The 20,594-nt window shown below is 36.7% G+C and overlaps 1 pseudogene; it reads left to right on the top strand.

The window, feature by feature from the left end:
- LOC103287817 (nascent polypeptide-associated complex subunit alpha-like) overlaps positions 1–19,628 on the top strand; it is an 89,894-nt pseudogene extending 70,266 nt beyond the window's left edge.
- Positions 19,629–20,594: the final 966 nt, after the last annotated feature.

Genomic DNA, 20,594 nt, shown 5'->3' with positions numbered 1-20,594 from the left:
TAAGCATCTTCCCCCTGGTGGTCAGTGCATGTCATAGTGACCAGTCATTCTGCCGTTTGGTCAATTTGCCTATTAGCCTTTAATTATATAGGATTTACTGCTAATGAAATTCATTGAAGAACATGATTTGGGGGTCAATGGGAAAAGTTGGCCAACACACCTAAATTCAGTATATTTATCTACCCAGCTGGACAACCACATCCTGCCCAAAGGAACAGTTAATATGCAATGTCTTCTCAGGAAGGCAAATGTGGAAAGACAGTGCAGAGACACTAAGTTTCTTCTGCCATGATCATTCATCAGATAACACATCCCTCCCACGGAGAAGTGAGTGGGCACAATACAGATGGAATTGTTTCTTCCATGCATGAGCAGTAATGAGTAACTCTTTCCCTCATACCCATACCCAATATGGACTTTTTAGTTTCCTGTCTCTAATCCAGCTTAACAATTAGGCTTGTAGTCAATAAAGAATGTGGAAAGAGATGAGAAATTCAACCAGCTTTACCACAATACCTAGTATTGTACTGCTTCTTCTTTTTTGGTAATTTAATGTTCTAAAATAAGTCATAAAATAGTATGGATATCACAACTCTAGTACTGAAATCTTATATTTTAACTCTAATCTCTAATTGTATCCAGGTACCTTGTCCAACAGAACTTGTCAGGGTTATGCAACACAAATGTCAACATAGAGATGCCCATGATTTAAATTAAAACCTGAAGAAATTAAAAATGCAAAATGCAATCTTTTCTCTTTGTAAGTGAAAGTGAAATGTAATCAAAGTCCAAAGTAATTATACAAATTAAAAAAAAAATTTGAAGTCTGAAAAAAACGTTCTCAATTGCTTATTCTGCTCTGTTTCAGCCAAAGCAGTCTTCTCTCTCTCTCTCTCTCTCTCTCTCTCTCTCTCTCTCTCTCTCTCTCTCTCCCTCTCTCTTTCTTTCTCCCTCTTTCTTTCTTTAATCCTGGGTAGATTTGGTGTTCTTTTTTCAGCAACTGGCTGGACTGTCTTTAAGTAAACATAAATTTTAGAAATGACTCCCCAGTTGCTAGAGTCTTGTCCTGGGCAAAAATGATATTTCCAGACCTCAATACTTTATGCCAACCAGACAATTGATGTTCATGCTGATGAAAACCACAGGAGAGCCTGTGGGAGGGATAAAGCAGCTTTCTAGGGTTCAGTCTCACTGGTTTGTATATCACAAGGGTCCACAGATCATGAGTTATAAACTGAAACTCAGTGGGGAATAAATATCTCATCAAGAGACTATTTATGACATAACATCTGCCTTATTTAATATTTCCTTGTGGTGGGGGTGATGGGTGATGGGAAGAGAAATTTACCTTTGTATATTGTGTCTTCTCTCTGAGTGTGCCCCCTGAGACACTCTAAGTTTCTTACAAAGTGGAAACATTTGTAATTTGGCAACTACAGTTACCTGGATTTACTTCATACCCCTTCCTTCCTATCCAACATATTCAAAATCTCTTAATGTTTATTTGCCCATTAGATCTGTTTTTCTGTTTCCCTGGAATTTACTTACTCATTTCAGTCTTCTTTTTGAGATCTTGCCTTTCTTTTTCTGTTTTTAGCACCAATCTCCATTCATTTTTTCATACATAATAATAACTAAAATACCCTCCCCCCCTTTTCTTATCACACCTTTACCAGCAGTTAGATCCAAGCACATCTTTCATATTCCTTACCTCACTCCTGGCTTGTTCTTTAAGATTATAACTATTTTCAATAGAAAATATCTATCTTAACCTTGTTATCCTGATATTTTTATCATTTTCATTGGTCCTATTCTGAGAGTTGTACTGAACTATATTTTCAGTACAAATGTTAACTAATCAAGTTACCATTTGAATTCCTAAAGAAATTTGTTTGATAGAGATCAGAATTTCCAAATACAGGTACATGTAATTGCTTTATTCATGTTTGGGCATGCAATGTCATTAAACTACTTCCTTTCTCAATCGAAGAAGATTTGTTATATTCCATATCAATAATCTTTACTATATGCAGTCGTAAGCTAAATAAGTATAATGGTTGGGTCAAAGATGCCATAGTATATGAGGCTGATCCCATAAAATTATGATTAAAATTCCTATTGTCTATTAATCTTGTAGCCATTATAGCATCCTATCTAATAAAAGAGTAATATGCAAATTGATCGTACCACTGCTACACCCACAAGCCACACCCACCAGCCAATCAGGAGCGAGTATGCAAATTAACCCAACCAAGATGGCTGTGGCCACGGAGCTGCAGCAAGCAGGAGGCTTGGGTTTCCTCAGCAATGGAGGAAGCCAAGCTTCCCTGCTGCCCTGGCCTGCCCAGGTCTACACTCAAGGCTACAAAGTTTCAATTATAGAAGATAAATAAATCCCAACAAAAATAGTGGCAGCCACAGAGCTGGAGAGAGCAGGAGGCTTGAGTTGCCCCAGGCAATGGAGGAAGCCAAGCTCCCACAGCCCTGGCCTGCCTTGGCCTCTGCTACAAAGATAAATAAATCCCAACAAAAATGGGTGTGGCCATGGAGTGAGCAGGAGGCTTGGCTCCGCTCAAGGCTACAAAGTTTCACTTTTATCCTAGGAATTACTCTGCTCTAAACTACCTGTCCAAGGAGGTAAAGAAAGCATGTGCAAAAATAGTTATTATTTATCAAATGATTTATAGGAATAGCATTATGGGGACCATAACAAGCAGAATTTATTGACCAAAAGCAAAGCAGTTCCATCCTCCTCCTTAGGCCCTTTCTAATGTCCAGATGTCTCTAGTCATCAATCACTTCCTGACCTTAAACCCCTCCCACTTCTCCCTTCCCCTGACATAAAATAAGCCTGAATTTTGTACTTTCTCAAGATGGTTCTTTAGAACACAAGCCCCCTATTTCCACAGCTTGTTTGCTTTCTAAATACATTTGCTTTTCATTGCCCTAACACCTTATCACTTGACTTAGTGCTAGTCTTATGGCTAGTGGTATGAACTTTCACTTGGTTATCATGCATTGTACAAATACTTACCATTGTGTTACAATTGTCTACAGTATTCATTACAGTAATAAACTAAAGAGCTTTGTAGCCTACTGTGGGGAACAGTATTTGTCACCCCAAAATATGTCTCTTTGGCATAAGGGTTATTTTAAGAAACAGCAGACAAGAGAAACTCTGAAAACCATGTAGAAGTTACTTTTTGTAAAAGAAATTTACATCTGTAAGGGAAATCTCTATTTGTGATGGTTTCAACCTCCTCGTACCAAGAAGAGGGAAATGACTTATCTTTAGAAACTCTTATTAATTCAGAAGGCAATGACTTAAATCTGCATAACAACTTTTCACTTATTTACTGTGCCTTTCCTGGTAAATTCCATGATGCTATGATGTTTTAATTAAATTGTTTTGGAGTTGATCCTTATTTCTTTTAACATGGTTCTTATTTAGCTACTTATTAAAGTTGAATGCTGGAAGTAAACACAGTTGTGCACCAATATTTACCCAACAAACACAGTGACAATTAACAAACGCTTCGTTTCAGAATGTTGACAAAAGAAATCCAAATAAAACTGAGGGTGCTAGTTTAATATTTAATTTTGATTTAACATGTAGCCCAAAAAATTCAAATCAGTTTCTTTACAAAATGCTCCAAAAACAACAACCCTTCCCCTTACATCCCTGAGGCAGTATGAAAGGATGGCCAGTCCATAACTTTCACAATAATTCTTAATAAGATTCAAAGAGTAACTGCCAAATTTTATAATATATTTCTATTGCTTTTAGTGATTGAAATTAAGAATAATTATAGTTATAATTTAATATAACATTTTTAACTTAGAGCCCTATGATAAATAAAAATTTAAATATTTTCCAATTTTAAATCACATGTATATCTTTTGTTGCTGGGATATGTAATGAGCAATCAACAAAAGTCTTTCAAGCATGAAAATATATTATAATAAAAAATTATATGAGGAATGTAGAATGGAAATAGAAGATCAAGGGAAAAATAAATGATATAAAATATTTATTGTTAAAAATAAGCTTATTTATTTTACTTTTTAAAGACAACAGGTATTAAGTTACTATGATACTTAGAGCAGTTATTTTATTTTATTTGTTCTATTAAGCAGTTATTTTATTTTAAAATAATAATACCTACACTAGAAATGATAGTCTTCATAGTTATTTTAACCTATGAATAAAATAATAATTATTAATTAATAATTATTAACTAATAATTTTAAGAATACATAGTTCTTTAAATTATTTTTTACATATATGAGCAAAAACAAAAAATTGAAGACACGGCTTTATGTAATAATATCCCCACTTCCTTTAATATGTTCACTAGTAAATTTATTCTCCGATCTCTGCATGAAACCATAGGCTAGGTCCCTGGAGTCTAAAGTCATTGTCAATGCTCATGTACTTTATACTGATGGAGTCAACAGGGTGACTTCTCAGCCTGTGGATGAGACACATCATTCAAAGATGTTAGCTTCTCCACAATTCTCTCTACTGATCCTAGCTGCAGCTGCAAACGACATTAGATGAGCAGAATTTAGACAGCTGATCCAGTGCCGATTGAGCACGCAGCCACCTTGATCTGTAATTTCACAGCTCCTGCAAATTAAAGGCCAGGCCTAGAGGCTTGACTGAGAAATACAATAAAATTAGCCAAAAATGAATCCATCCACAAATGCCTAGAATAGGAACACTGTTTTACTAGGACTTCAAGGCTTTCTATTTTGTGTAGCCTAACATTGGCCTCCTGGTTGCCTATTTTGATGTGTACAAGAGTCAAGTGAAGGTCAGTTGAAGACATCCACCTCTTATACCCTTATTAAGGCCTAGTCATACTCAGGCCAATTCTTATTACATAACAAATGGCCCTGGGTCTTTAATGATAGTCACTCACTAGTAGACAAAGTATCCATAAACTGTAATGCTCCACGGAGGACAATCCCATTTAGGCTTTTACCTAAATTAGTTACACTGATTAAGGTGGAAACATTAAAGCAATCCCCATGACTTCCCATAAACTTTGATGTCCACTTGTTATTTTGGTCACTAAGTACCATTCTCTTTATTTCTCAATTTCCTGGATAAAGATCAACCTGCTATGGCTTTAGAACACTAATAAGTACACCATTTCCCTTCTATTCTGAATTTAGAACCATTTAAATAGCAATTTCTAGGAGGTAAATAAAATTCAAAATGTCAGCCAATTGGATACACCAATTGGAAAGCATGTCTTTATACCTGCAGTAAAAAGAACATGTTACTACCATACATCTCTCCTCAGTCTAAATCCTAGATGAGCCTGCCCCATAACACTAGCCAAGAATTGTCTCATATCTGAGATGCCAAAAGAGAGAGAGAATGAGTCTGTAGTATTTTTTTCAGATTTTCTGTGGGTTAATTCTATTAGTGACAAGAATGGACACACCTCTGCCATTGGGAATCAGACTCTTACTTGTTTTCTGTGAGGTGTAAATATTAGAGACAACAGATCTGCTACTGTAGCCGAAATCCCTCCACATGAAAAGATTAGCTCTAATGTGATAAATACTGATAGTAAATCTAAGCTATTGCAATGGTTAATTTTGTGTCAACCTGACTGGGTCATAATTCCCAATGTTTGGTCAAATATCAACACAGAAGTTTCTGGAACAGCAATTTTTAGGTGTGATTAATATTTAAATCAGTAGAGTTTAAGTAAAACCTATTACTCTCCATAATGTGGGTGAGCCTCACTCAATTAGTTGAAGGTCTTAAAAAGAACGAAGTCTCCTGAACCATGTCCAGCACGGCCAGTGGTGAACCTGAGGAGGGACGGTGAAGGATTAAAGAAAACAGACAAGATAATATAGTTGGGGCCAGGTGGATCACTGTGCCTGGATGAGGACACAGTGATCCCGCCTGTGAGACAAATCTTTATTTTATAGTAAGATCACATAAAGCAAAACAAGGGAGTGGTCAAAATATTTACAATGTTCTGGAGAGTTTCAAATCTGCTTCTTTCCTGTTATTGCAATTCTCTGAACTCTATCAAGCTTTGTTTTGGCAGCATTTGCTTTACTTCCTCAGCCCACATCCCTCAGCTACCTAGGACTACAAGGTTGGATAATAGTTCAAGCTTACATACAACCATAGCCTTTGGCTATAATTGTGCTGGGAGGGCCTTGTCACAATTGTGTGTGGCTTTACCACAAGAGGACTGTGCCCTCTCATCAGTCCGAGGCTTGATCCTGTCCAAACACTGTAGCCAATCTCCACAGTCTCCCTAGGAAGAGACATCTGCTTCTGATCTGCCTTTGGACTGAGAAGGCTAAAAGGCTAATTCCAATGTAACCCTGATATTTTTTTTTGGGGGGGGGGGAGGTCTAGCAATCTGAATCTGTGCCAGCAAGCTCAGTGTACATTCTTGATAACATATAATTAAGTCACTGCCTCTTTCACAGAAACTGGTCTTGCAAGACTTGTTACCTAAGTACAGAGGTCATAAACTTTGAACAGTGCACAGCCCCGGGGGGGGGGGGGGGGGGGGGGGTTGCGGTTATTAGTGCTGGCACCAGGCCAGACCATTTAGATATGGTCTCAAGACCCCCAACACCTGGGACCTTTTTTGCAAAGCCCGCAAAAGGACCAGAAGCATAATCCACATTTGAGGGACAAAGACACCAGAAAGAGAAGAGAAGCTCCCTGCATGTTACTTTGCTCAGTCTTGGGATGTTATTCTGCTGAGTACAATGGTGTAATAAACTGTGTAACTCCTATTCCTCTAAAGCATTGCTTTGTTTTTCTCTGGTCTTCTGCAACAGGACTAGAACTGCAATCTTAACTTTTTCCTGCCAAGACCCTACAATCAAATGAGCCAATTCCTTAAAATTATCTATCCTCTATTTATCTATCATACACATCTTATTGGTTTTCTTTCTTTTTTAAAAATGTATCTTTATTGTTTAAAGTATTATAGATGTCCCCCTTTTTTCCCATTAGCCCCCCTCCTCCCCACTCTTGTCCCCTTCCCAATTCTTCACCCCACTATTGTCTATGTCCATGGGTTATGCATATATGCATATAAGTTATTTGGTTGATTTCTTCCCTTCCCCCTTCCCCTATTGGTTCTGTTTCTGTGGAAAGTTTAGGCTAGTACACTTAGTACAACAATCCTTTAAATATGACACTGGACTTCAGAGGAATTTCTCTCTCTTGTTGGAAAATAGAACTTTTTAAACTAAAAAGTTCTCAGTCTTTAATAGTTACCTTGATCTTAAGACAGTAGATCCATATTGAAAAATGTCATATTAATGACCACACTTGAAATACATTGGGGGGAAAACCTTCTGGGTCCTCGAAAACAACCTGTAATTTTTCAGGTTTAATATCTATCAACTTGAATTACTCTATTTCTATATTTGTTTCCCCCTGCCCTTGATTTCAATCTCCTTAAACTCAGAATTTGTTCCTTCTTTCTATATACCTAAAGTGAATGATACTCAGGAGTATAAAAAGCACTCAACAGTTTTTCATATAAACGAATTAAATGACAACAGTCTAGAATACTGAAATTAATTTTAAAAATGTAATTTACTTCTTTTACCTGCGTAAAATTCAAAACTCTTGCCTGCCTAGTGATAGTGTTGCAGCATTACTTTTCAAATAACGGTTGTTTTTCATCAGGGATGAAAGCTTTTGAAGTATGTGAAGGATGGGAACACTTATGATGAACAAAAAATGCATTGAAAATACTTATTAAAAGTAGAAGTTAACTAGTGATACTATAAAAATTTAGGTTATGCCAAAGCAAATATATTTTAGATGACATATATATTGCTTTAATTGCCATTTGAAAAAGTATATATGAATTAGGCTTTTCAACTCCCTCTCTTCCCTCTTTTTATTGTTCATTCATATTTTCAAATATTTCTTTCACCTGGAATGTAAAATTGCTGATGTCAAAATTATCTTTGGTTGCAACATCTTCCTCTACAGACAGATCTTCATTAATTGATCTGACTGTGTAATTCCATGGCTTTACCTATATTACTGAAAACATGATCACAAATTAAAATCTTAATAGACATTATAGTCATACTAGAGGTCCAATGCACGAAATTCATGCAAGAGTAGGCCTTCCTTCCCCCGGCTGCCGGCACCAGCTTCCCTCTGGCACCCAGGACCCAGGCTTTGCTCCGGTCACCGGCAGGCACCCGGGACCCAGGCTTCCCTCCAGCCTCGGCTTCATCGGGAAGGATGTCCGCAGTGACGTCCGCAATGACTTCTGGTCTACTTAGCATATTACCCTTTTATTATCCTATATAATAAAACCCTAATATCCAAATTGACTGAACGGTGGAATAACCGGTCACTATGATGTGCACTGACCATCAGGGGGCAGACACTTAATGCAGGAGCTGCCCCCTGGTGGTCAGTGCACTACCACAAGGGGAGCACTGCTCAGCCAGAAGCCAGACTCATGGCTGGCGAGTGCAGCAGTGGTGGCGGGATCCTCTCCTGACTCCATTGCAGGCAGGTGGTAAGGAGAGAGGGGTTCCATACTGCGAGAGCCCCGGACTGTGAGAGAGATGTCTGACTGCCAGCTTAGGCCCAATCTCTGGGGGAATGAGGCCTAAGCCGGCAGGTGGACATCCCCTGAGGGTTCCCAGACTGTGAGAGGGCACAGGACAGGCTGAGGGACAACCCCCTTCAGTGCACGAATTTCATGCACCAGGCCTCTAGTTATAGATAAATTGTAGTATTATTTTTGTGCTGATTGGGCTATTTGAAGGTTACTATGCATACATAAATATATTCCCAGGCTAATAATAGTACATTATTTGGTTGAAAACAGTGTTCTACCACTTTGAGACATTACCTGAACTTCTGTCATCATTATTCAGTGGTTATGGTTGTCCCCACAATGACCTTTCGATGTCATTGCTTTGGGAACATGCATTTTCACTGGAACAGCATCTTTGAATACGAGACCTTAAAAGTCAATACTGTTCTTCCTGTGACCTACTTTCCAGATGACAATGTGACACATGGGAAACACACATTGATGAATGAGGGTCTTTGTTGAACATTAGAACAAAAAGAACTAAATTGGGTCTCCAGATATTAATTATTCTCAAAGGCACAGTACATCCAGTCATCTTCAAATTGAGAGACAATTTTACACTTTAACATGATTGAGCGTGGAAGCATTTTAGACCTGGAGTGCAGTAAGCAATATTACAAATGGGTTAGGAAGAAGGAAAAAAAACCCAAAACGTACGACCACATTTATAAATTAAATTGAGAATGGTAATGTTCCCAGCCCCGAGACAGTTTGGCTAAGCAAAACTATCTAATTCAAAATCTGAAAAGAAAGGATAATTTACCCTCTTCTGTCAGTCTCTTAATGACCCACGGGCAGCTTGCTTTGTAACAGATCAAAGCACTTTAAAAACAGATGGATCTTGATCAAAGTCAACATAAATGATTTGGATGAATGCTTGATATAGGTAAAATAACAAGCAAGTGTGTCTTTTGCCTTTTTATTTTTGCATAATGATAAGTTATTGTAATCTTATATGTAAAAGTATATATAGTCAATTTATCTTGCCAAATGTATACTCTTTATGTTGATTATGCAGATCCACTCCTGTTATGAGATCAGATTAAATAATGTATATGAAAATGGTTTTGGAAAATATAAAACATTATACAAATGAAAGTGATTATTATCTTAAATTGTGAGAGTAATTGCTGTGAACATCTTAAAATATGCTTGCAGCTAGGATAATCAGTCTGTTAGCTGTATTTATTTTATGAGGAAACATACAGAATTCTGTATTATGCCAACTGATAATCTTAAATGAATATATGAAAGATACATGCAAACAGTGAGCTGGATTATGGGAGAGAAACAGTGAGTTTGGGGAGTCCACTGCTTTCAGAACAAGCAGTAAGGGAGCTGGGTTTTGTTTGCTTTTGTTTTTTAGACTGAGGGTTTTTGTTTTTCAGGTTGGGGCTTGATCCCAGTGGGGGGCGTGGAGGAGGCAGGAAGATGTGAGTTAACTGTGATAACATTCAAAAACCCAATGTGCAATAAAATAATTTCCAAGTTAGTAAACAACACTGAGGAATGTCCTGTCCCAGTCCACTAGAGAGCAGTCACACCCAGCAAGACCTGTAGTAGGAATAAAATAAACCCAAGGATAAATGTCTCTCCCAACATGTACCATGTTCATAAATGGTATATGTAAATATGATAAGTATAATGGTGCACATAGATAAATCATATAACTATGCTAACTCTCTCCAAATTAATTCATCAGTTTATTGAAAGTTCTGTCAAATTACCAATAGGTTCACTTGAGGTTATAAAAATATAGAGATGGCTCGAAGTAGTGTATATTGACATATTTTTTATGGATGTTTATTTGGTGATATCTAGAAAAATAATAATAGTTGTGTGTGATTAGAATCTCTTGTGAAGTGTTGACCTTAGTGGGACTCTTTTATATGTATACTAGTATATGGGTGCTCATGGTGTAATGTTCCTACAATATTGTTTATCTTGAAAAAAATTCTAAATGCTTGCTAATGTGGGAATGGAGAGATAAATTATTAAATATTAATTAAAATAAATTAGCTAGATGTGGGTAAACTGTGATAATACTAAAAAACCAAACGTGCAATTAAATAAGTTACAAAATTATACATGCCATTTACACAAGTAAAAATGCAGAACAATATTATTTATTATTTATGAACTTAAAATACTACAAAATGACACTATACATAAGAAAAGTATGCAACCATTTGAGAATAGTTATTACCTTTTGATAAAAAGGAAAAGGGGAAATAGAATCCCATGGGAAGCTTTCACTGTTTGTGAACTGTTTTATTTCTTTAAAATAAAGAGTGAAGCAACTACGGCAAAATGTTGAGTTGTTAAATCTGGATGGTGGGAATATAAATATCTATCATAATTTTCGTTTCTGTCTGTATGCTGAAAATATTTTAATATTGAATTAAAGAAAAAGACAAAATATAAACACTTTGCCTGCCTGTCTAAATAAATGAATGCACGTAAAAGCATTAAGAATGTTCCTCAATAGCTACACCTGCTGTGTGATTAGTTTTGAGCATGAGCTATACTCCTATGTTCAAGTTTACAATTTAATCATAATCACTGGGAAAAAATAGAAGAACATATGTTAGTTGAAAGATAACATTTTCCTAGGGCAAATGAATGAGGATAAGCAAGACAAGTTCTACCTGGAAGGCTCTTTGAAATAGGAATTAAGTATTTTGACCCAAAACAATGTCAGTCTTAATATTAAAAGCTCTGCAATGAGGAGCAAAATAATCTCTGGGATCTGTTTATCTGTGCTATTATGTTTTAATGTCAGATTGTATTAGAGGTATTCATCTTTTTACAGTTTCTGATTCATTCTACTAATGTATTTCAACAATGCAGTCCAATATTGATAAATTGACATAATCCATTTGAAGCCCTTGTACATTTTGAGGTTTCAAAATAGTTTTCTCTGTTTGTCTAATGCTATGTATTTATGCCTGTTTTATTTTATTTTATAAACTTTATTTTATGATTTGAAAAATAATGCCATGTTTATTGCACACAAAAAATAAACAAAGAAACAGCCACCATCATACTTTTTAACATACACACAGGCACAAAGACTCTTAAAAACATTTGGTTCCTTTTAGAACTTTCATATGCAATGTATGCCATTGCTTTTAACATATTTGCAATCATAATATACAATATAAACTATATTGTATATTATTTCTGAAGTTTATTTTGAGATACAGTCTATCATTTAAAAGTTTTCCTGTTACTTTAAGAAGGTGGGGAGGTGGGTGGGTGGGAAGAGATTATTAACTGAAGAACTTTTATGCACACAGACAATAGTGTAGTGAAGGGTGCTTAGGCAAAAAAGATGGAAGAAACTGTCAGAGAAATTACACTTTAAGACTAATTTAAGATTTGAGTTTGGAGGAAAGTTGTGTATCACCTGAAAGACCAGGCATTTTTTCCTTACCAAATACTACTATGTAAGTGATCAAAATCTCTACTTTACACAAGCTGCCAAAAGGAGAATGAAATTTTGTATCTATGTGAGTAATTGCTGAATACTTTGACAAACACACAATCCCCTGTCTTGGTTTGATCTATATTGTCTCTTAGTTTGATCTATTTGTAGTTTTAGTTTCTGCATTCAAAATTTTGTAGAATAGGGTTGAGAGAATCAATAAATGCAGTTAGCCTCAATATATTGATAAAAACAACAAAACACTCAATTCCCCACTATGATAAATCTCTGAGGTATTTTAAGTGACATGTTGTATTACAGAATATTTGATAAAAAAAATTTATATGGGCTAGGATTGCATGGTAGATAAATTAGTCTGCTTGCATCTGTACTTTCTCTTGCAAGAAAAGAAAAGTTAATCTCACTTTAAAACTATAAAATATTTTTGCTAAATTACACCTATATATGTGTGTTTGGAAACAAAGCAACCCAAGCATTAGTCAATCAAAAGAATTCAACTGGAATTTTTCATTCCTCACTCATTTTGATTATTGAAGTTTTACTTAAATAGCCCTGAATTTGTGTGCGTGTCTGATGTTTGACATAATATTCTGTTAAAGGTCTGCACATGCACTATTATCAAATGCAGTACCCACTAGACACATGTGGCTAATGAACGTTTAAGATGGGCTAGTTCAAATTGAGATAAATGTAAAATATATACCAGGCTTTAGGATATTTTATATAAAAATGAATAAAAAGTAGCTCATCGATGTTTTATGTTGATTACATGATAAATGATAATATTTTGATATATTCAGTTAAAGACATTATTAAATTATATTTCACCCTTCTAAATTTTTAAAAGTGGCTACTAGAAAATTTAAAATATATGGATTTGAACTTTATACATTTATGACAAACACTATTTCTATTGGTCTGAAACACAATAATGACAAGGATACAGATAACATGCTACAGAATTCTCTTAATTTTTGAATATAGGACTCATAAGATATTTATATCTATGTGCAAATTAAAATATTATTTTAACCCTGAATTAATTTTGTAAGATTCCTGCCAGGATATGTAGAACACGTGTTGAACTTATCAGTAGTCTCTAGGAGATGCTGTACCAAATTCCAGCAAACTGATTTTTATACATTTTGTGACTTTTATTTTGAATTGTCCTCTGATTTGGTGGTATATATATATATATATATATATATATATATATATTTAATATTCATGTTGAGAGTTTCTACCTGGGTCTGAAGAAGATGATAATTTGTATTTTAAATTATACTTATGGATGCCAATTGTCACATTGAATTTGTAGGTGAGCATAGCATGTGAGCCAAATCAGTTTCCTGAATAAATCCCAGAAACATGCAGTCTCCCATGCAGCCACAGCTGTGTGGGAATGAGGCAGGACTTCCTCTTCATTTTAGCCTTCTGAAACCTCTTTTAAACATACATTGGACACATATTAGTTGAGCATAGCGGCTTGGGCTGATTTCTGGGTTCTCTGGTCTATTCCATTGATCTATATGCCTGTTCTTGTGCCCATACCAGGTTGTTTTGAGCACAGTGGCTTTTTAGTATAATTTGATATCTGGTATTGTGATCCCTCCAACTTTGTTCTTCTTAGTCAAGATTGCTGTGGCTATTCAAGGTCTTGTTGGTCCCATATAAAGTTTTGGAGTGTTTGTTCTAGATCTGTGAAATATGTGGTTGGTACTTTAATAGGGATTGCATTGAATCTGTAGATTGCTTAGGGTAATATTGGAGCAGAGACAGTCTCTTCAATAAATGGTGTTGGGAAAATTGGACAGGTACATGCAAAAAAAAAAATGAAACTAGACCACCTACTTACACCACACACAAGAATAAACTCAAAATAGATACAAGACTTAAATGTAATGCATGAAACCATAAAAATCCTGGAAGAAACCATAGTCACCAAAATCTCAGACATCTCTCAAAGCAATGTTTACTGATAGATCTTCTAGGACAATGGAAACTAAGAGGGAAATAAACAAATGGGACTACATTAAAATAAAAAGCTTCTGCACTGCAAACAAAACCATCAACAAAACAACAAAAGAGTCCACTATATGGGAGACCATATTTGCCAATGATACATCCAATAAGGGGTTAATTTTAAAAATATATAGGGAACTCATACAACTTAATAAAAGGAAAATAAACAATCCAATTTAAAAAATGGACAAAGGACCTAAATAGACACTTCTCCAAAGTGGACATACAGATGGCCAAGAGACATATGAAAAAATGCTCAACGTCACTAATCATCTGAGAGATGCAAATCAAAACAACAATGAGATATCACCTCACACCTGTCAGAATGACTATCATCAACAAATCAACAAAGGACATGTGTTGGGGAGGATGCGGAGAAAAGGGAACCCTAGTACACTGCTGGTGGGAATGCAGCATAGTTCAGCCACTGTGGAAAACAGTATGGAGTTTCCTCAAAATATTAAAAATGGAACTCCCATTTGACCCAGTGATCCCACTTCTAGGAATATACCCTAAAAAATCAGAAACACTCATCAGAAAGAATGTATGCACTTTTATGTTCATAATATCACAATTTATAATAGCTAAGATTTGGAAACAGCCTAAGTGCCCATCAGTAGATGAGTGGATAAAAAAGCTGTGGCACATTTATACTATGGAATACTATGCAGCTGTAAAAAAGAAAGAAAAAATAACTCTTACCATTTGCAACAGCATGGATGAACCTAGAGAGTATTATACTAAGCAAAATAATCCAGTCAGAGAAAGCTAAGTATCACATGATCTCATTCATATGTGGACTCTAATGAACCAAATAAACTGTTTATAGAAAATAGACCCAGAGACATAGAAGCATGAACAGACTGTTGAGCCTCAGAGGGGAGACAGGGGAGGGTGGGTGGGAAGAGATCAACCAATGAACTTGTATGCATATATGCATAATCTGTGGACACAGACAATGGGGTGGTGAGGGCCTGGGGGGATAGGGGCAGACAGGAGTGGGCTGGAAGGGGCTAATGGGGGAAAAAGGAGGACCTATGTAATACTTTCAACAATAAAGATTTAAAAAATAAAAAATAAATAAAAATAGAGCTTATTTCTAAAAGAAAATTAAAATAAAATAAACACATTTGAATATAATTTTAAACTTTTAAAAGATGAAAAATTATATTAGGGTAAACATACAGCTCAGGCATGTGACCTGACCAGGAATTGAACCATGAACTCTTGGTTCATAGGTTGACACTCCACCACTGATCCATACTGGCCCGGAACAGTAGTATTATTTTAATGTATGGCCTTATAAGTTTAAAAATGGTGTATATAATTTGCCCAATCTGTTGAAACTTATGTCCTATTTGTTAGGTAAATACTTTATTAGTGGAATTTTTGCTTAATTAAGAACTATTAAAACATTCCTGTTAATATCACTATACAATTAGGTCATAGATTAGTAAGATTTTTTTTTTTTACATGAGTCTGAGGACTTATATTTCCAACATTTTTGTTATAACAGAGAACCTATTTGGCACTTGTTTCTTTTTATTTCATACCATTATTGATGTATAATTTAATGATGGACAATTTCTAATGCATTTGTTGATAAATAGATCAGCTTTGCTGTCTATAGGATGACTGTGTTTTATCTTTTCTTCATTAAATTGTCAAGGCTGCTATCCTCAATCACAAGTACATCCTGTCCAACAATGATTGGTAATATAAAAGTGCACTGAAGAGCATTTCAATTTTTGAACTTCCTGGTTTTAGGTTTTAGTTAATTATTCTACAATTGATTTGAATGTGGGGATGTCATTGAGCTCCATCTCCCAAATGACTCACTTATTGTCTGATATTAAACATGGCATTCAGGGTGGTATGTTAACTCTCTCAGGCAAAAGGAACACTACTGAGTGAATTATAATAGAGTTGCTATTATATTTAGGCTTTCTTTATTCAGGTCATTTATGGCAAGCTTCTGAGATGATGCCAAGACCCTATATTCTTGGCCAATTATTCTATCAATATATGCCCCCCGTCTGACTCATGATATCATAGAGTTACAAAGCAAATGAGCTTCTATTCAGTCTCATTTTAGGAAGGCCAGAATGATTAACAATTTTATAACATCATAAAAGTAATGTTGTATCTAGGGAGAAGGGAAAAGTGACCTAACCCTTAATACACAGTTTTAGAATAATACAAAATTATTTTATGTACTAGCTGTGTGATATTTGGCAAGTTGTATAACCTATCTAGTCTTTTTTTTTTTATTTTTCATTTAGTCTAAACCGATAATGACTATCCCATAGGTTTGTGCGAAAAATAAAAGCAGATATACAGAAATTGTTGAATTTCCTTCTTTTATTGTTATTGTTTCAGAGAAACCCACTACCAGAAATTAAAAAAGATTTCTTGGTTATTGTTTCTTGGAAATATTACCCTTTATTATTTTTTAGATTAGCAAATTTTATTTAAAATCATTCTTAATGAAAGAATTAAAATATTCTAAAACATTGCATTGTCTTTGGTGGTTGAGCAGAGGGAGGAAAGGAAAGATATCAAGACAGTTTGAGCTCCAGTCTCACCGCATTAAAAGTGAACTGAAGCTAGAAATATCTCAGCTTTTATATTTCCCAGAGTAGGGGGGTCTTTACAATTTTTTTCCTTTATTCCATTGCAATTCCATGAACAAGAGTGAACATGAGGGCTGATACACTTGGCATCTATGTAGCTCCCTTTGCCTCTTCTCTCGTCTTACAAACATAGGCTCCTGGGATCCTATTATTGCAGTTATTTCTTTTTTCCACTGAGAAAAAACTTAGTTCTGTATGTGATATTGGTGAGATATTTCAAAGATGTCAAAATTCAGTTGTTTGATTGTTGACTTGTATTGCTGTTAAAGTTTAGGAAGTAGAATATAATGGTTGAAAATCATGTATTTGAAATTGTACTTTACATCCTATAGCTATCCCACCGTTAAAATATGACATGTGTCAAACCATCTTTACTTCCATCATCTAATTCTATAGGAGAAATTTCAGAAGTGAATCTAATTTTTTTTTTTTTAATTCAGACAAAATTGGTTAACTTCACTCCAGACTTGTGGGTTGTTGAGACAAACATCTGGCTCGAGGCACCACAGGATAGGAAGAGCACTGCCTAAGTGTGATAAACGTGCCAGCAGAACTCCTCCAAATAAGAAGCTAAGGGGTGATGCCATATTTTTAAAATTAGGTTATACCTTTTTAAAAATTTCATGTTTGACATTAAAAAGTATATTTATGTATATTGCAGAGGCCGGTTTGGCTCAGTGGATAGAGCGTCGGCCTACGGACTCAAGGGTCCCAGGTTCGATTCCGGTCAAGGGCATGTACCTTGGTTGCGGGCACATCCCCAGTAGGGGGTGTGCAGAGGCAGCTGATCGATGTTTCTCTCTCATCGATGTTTCTAACTCTCTATCCCTCTCTCTCTTCCTCTCTGTAAAAAATCAATAAAATATATTAAAAAGTATATTTATGTATATAAAAGCCTAAGTGAATGAACGACCAAGCGACCCAACTACCGGACGACTGGCCACTATGATGCACACTGACCACCAGGAGGCATATGCTTTGACCAGTAGGTTACCTTGCTGCTGGGGTCTGGCCGATCGGGACTGAGCCAGATGGGCTGGACATGGCCTGGAGCCCTCCTATGGTCTCTCCCAGCCCTAATCGTGCATCGGTGGGTCCCTCAGCCTGGCCTGCACCCTCTTGCAATCCGGGACCCCTTGGGGGATATCGGAGAGCCGGGATTGGCCTGATCCCACAGGCCAGGCCGAGGGACTCCACTGGTGAACAAATTTTATTATAATTATTGACTAGTCAATAAAATGCACCCTTTTGTTTTAGAAAATAATTATGGGCAAACTTTATTTGGAACAGAAATTCATTGATGATAAGTTAGATTTGAAATATGGGTAACAAAAACCCGACATATTAGGATAGGATTATAAAACATTAATTTACAATTTCCAATGAGTTATTTGTACAATCCTATCTAATAATAGAGTAACATGTAAATTACCATCACTCCGCTACGCCCACGATTGGGCGGCGGGAGGCTGGGGGGCGGGACTCGGGGTGTCCTATCCGGCCATTGAGAGGCACGGATCCGCTGCCACTGAGGGGGGCTACCCTGCTGTTGAGAGGCGTCCCGCCCCCTGTGCCTCTCAACGGCCAGATCCACGGCCGCTGAGGGGGCCTGCCACGGACACCCAGCTGCGCCTCTCAACGGCAGGGTAGCCAGGTGTCCGCAGCAGCCCCCCTTAGTGGCTGTTGAGAGGCGCAGGGGGTGGGACTCCCGCCCCCTGCGCCTCTCAACAGCAGGGTAGCCCCCCTCAGTGGCCGCGGACCATCAAAAGTGGGGGAGCTGGGTGCCTGTCTGCTCCGGCACCAGGCCTTTCAGAAGCCTCCGGCAGAGAGGCACCCAGCTCCACCGCGAAAAGTGAAAGCGTGTAGGGGACCCTACACATGCATGATTCAATCATGCACTGGGCCTCTAGTAACAACATAATTGCTTAATGGTATTTTCTATTTTTATACATTTTATGAGGTGTTTATATATTAATCAATGGCTAGCCAAACATCATATTGTTTTAAACCTTCCCTGTGAAATTGTCTTCATTTGGTAGATGAGATAACTGAGGTTCAGAAAGACTAAATAAATTTCCCCATGTTACTCACACCAGAATTTGAACCCACAAGGTCTTCTAATTCCAAAATCCTTTGATTTCTCATTACACCCCAACACAATAAGAGATACAGGGATATTTCTGCAACAGGCTGGGTCATGCTCTCTTCCCGCTGCCATTTTTGGTTCCTCGTTCTGCACAAAATGCACAGAGCAGGTGTTGCCACAGCCCCAGGCTAATCAGGGTCTGGAGCAGAATCTGACAGTGATGGAACAGTATCAGAGCTTCAGGAACAAGATTTCACACAGGCAGCCACATGAGCCTAGCTGGCAGCAGCAGCTGAAATCAATGAAAACACCCTCAGTAAGGAAAAACAGAGTGGAGTGAAAAGAAGACACGAGAGGCTATGTCCAAACTGGGTCTTCAATGGGGCACAAGGGTTACTAAAATCATTAATCTAGAAATCTAAAAGTATCCTCTTTATCATCACAAAGCCAGATGTCCACAAGAGCTCAGCTTCAGACACCTACATAGTTTTTGGCAAAGTCAAGATTGAAAATTTATCCCAGCAAGCACAGCTAGCAGCTACTGACAAATTCAAAGTTCAAGTTGACACTGTCTCAAACATTAAACAGAACACTCTGACTCCAACTGTACAAAAGGAGAGTGAAGAGAAAGAGGTTGATGAAACAGGCGTGGAAGTTAAGGACACAGGATTGGTTGTGTCACAGGCAAATGTGTTGAGAGGGAAGGCAGTCCCAGCCCTGAAGAACAACAGTAATGATAATGTAACGCTGTTATAGAATTAACACTGTGGCCATCTAAATATGAGAACCTTTTTTGTGTGTTTTAAAATACTAACTGCAGCTTGGCTTGAAATTTGTACTGTTTCTATTATTAATAAAGTCATGGCTTCTTGTGAAGCCAATGATAATATGGAGAGAGAAGTGAATTGACTTAATGTTAACTCAGTTGAATTAGGGAGAGAACTTCTGAATTTACAGGGAGAAAACTGAAGCCCAAAGAACTTTACTTGCCCAGTCCACGGCTTGGGCTGTAAGAGACCTTGTACTTGCACAGCGAGATTAAGAGGAAATGGTAGCTACAAATTAAAGAAAATAAAAAGGTTAAGAAAGATTGCTGAGTAGTGTTTAAAAATCAATATATATTGAAGCTCAAATAAATAACTATTCTTTCCTTATAGTTATATGACCAAAGCAATTATCTTTTCAGTCTAATTTTTCTACTCTTTTCTCCAGAAAATGCAATAGTTATATTTTTTTGGTTCACATTTCCTCATTTGATCTTCCTTCTTAATATTTTCTAGCCTTTATCTCTTCTTAGGACCTGTTTTGTTTTTTAGATATTCAGCTAGTCTGCTAACAAAGAGAAACTTTGTAGCTGAAATACCAATGGCCAGGTTATTAATTATAGAATCAAGGTTCAGTTTGTATGGTTAGTTAACAACTTTTATTGGCAAATACTGTCATAACAGAGCACGGATTAAATGCTCTTTCTTGCGCTGCTGAGTTCCTGGGTCACATACTTGCTTGGGCATAGGTATTAAAGTATTTTCTCTAAATTTATACTTCACTGCGTTAACCACGGATTTCTGGGTGTCTTCTCATTACTTGCTACTCAGTATGTGGCCCACTAACAAGCAACCCTGGCATATTCTTATCTAATACTTATTAAAATGGGGACTCCTAAGACCCCAGGACATACTGAGTAAAAACAGTATCCCCAGATGGTTCTCCTTCACATTAAAGTTTGAAAACTACTGATTTTTGCTACTCATTATCTCAAAGATAGATATTTC

This window comes from Eptesicus fuscus, chromosome 11 (genome assembly GCF_027574615.1).
Source record: "Eptesicus fuscus isolate TK198812 chromosome 11, DD_ASM_mEF_20220401, whole genome shotgun sequence".
NCBI lineage: Eukaryota > Metazoa > Chordata > Mammalia > Chiroptera > Vespertilionidae > Eptesicus > Eptesicus fuscus.
This window is presented reverse-complemented; position numbering and strand designations above follow the sequence as displayed.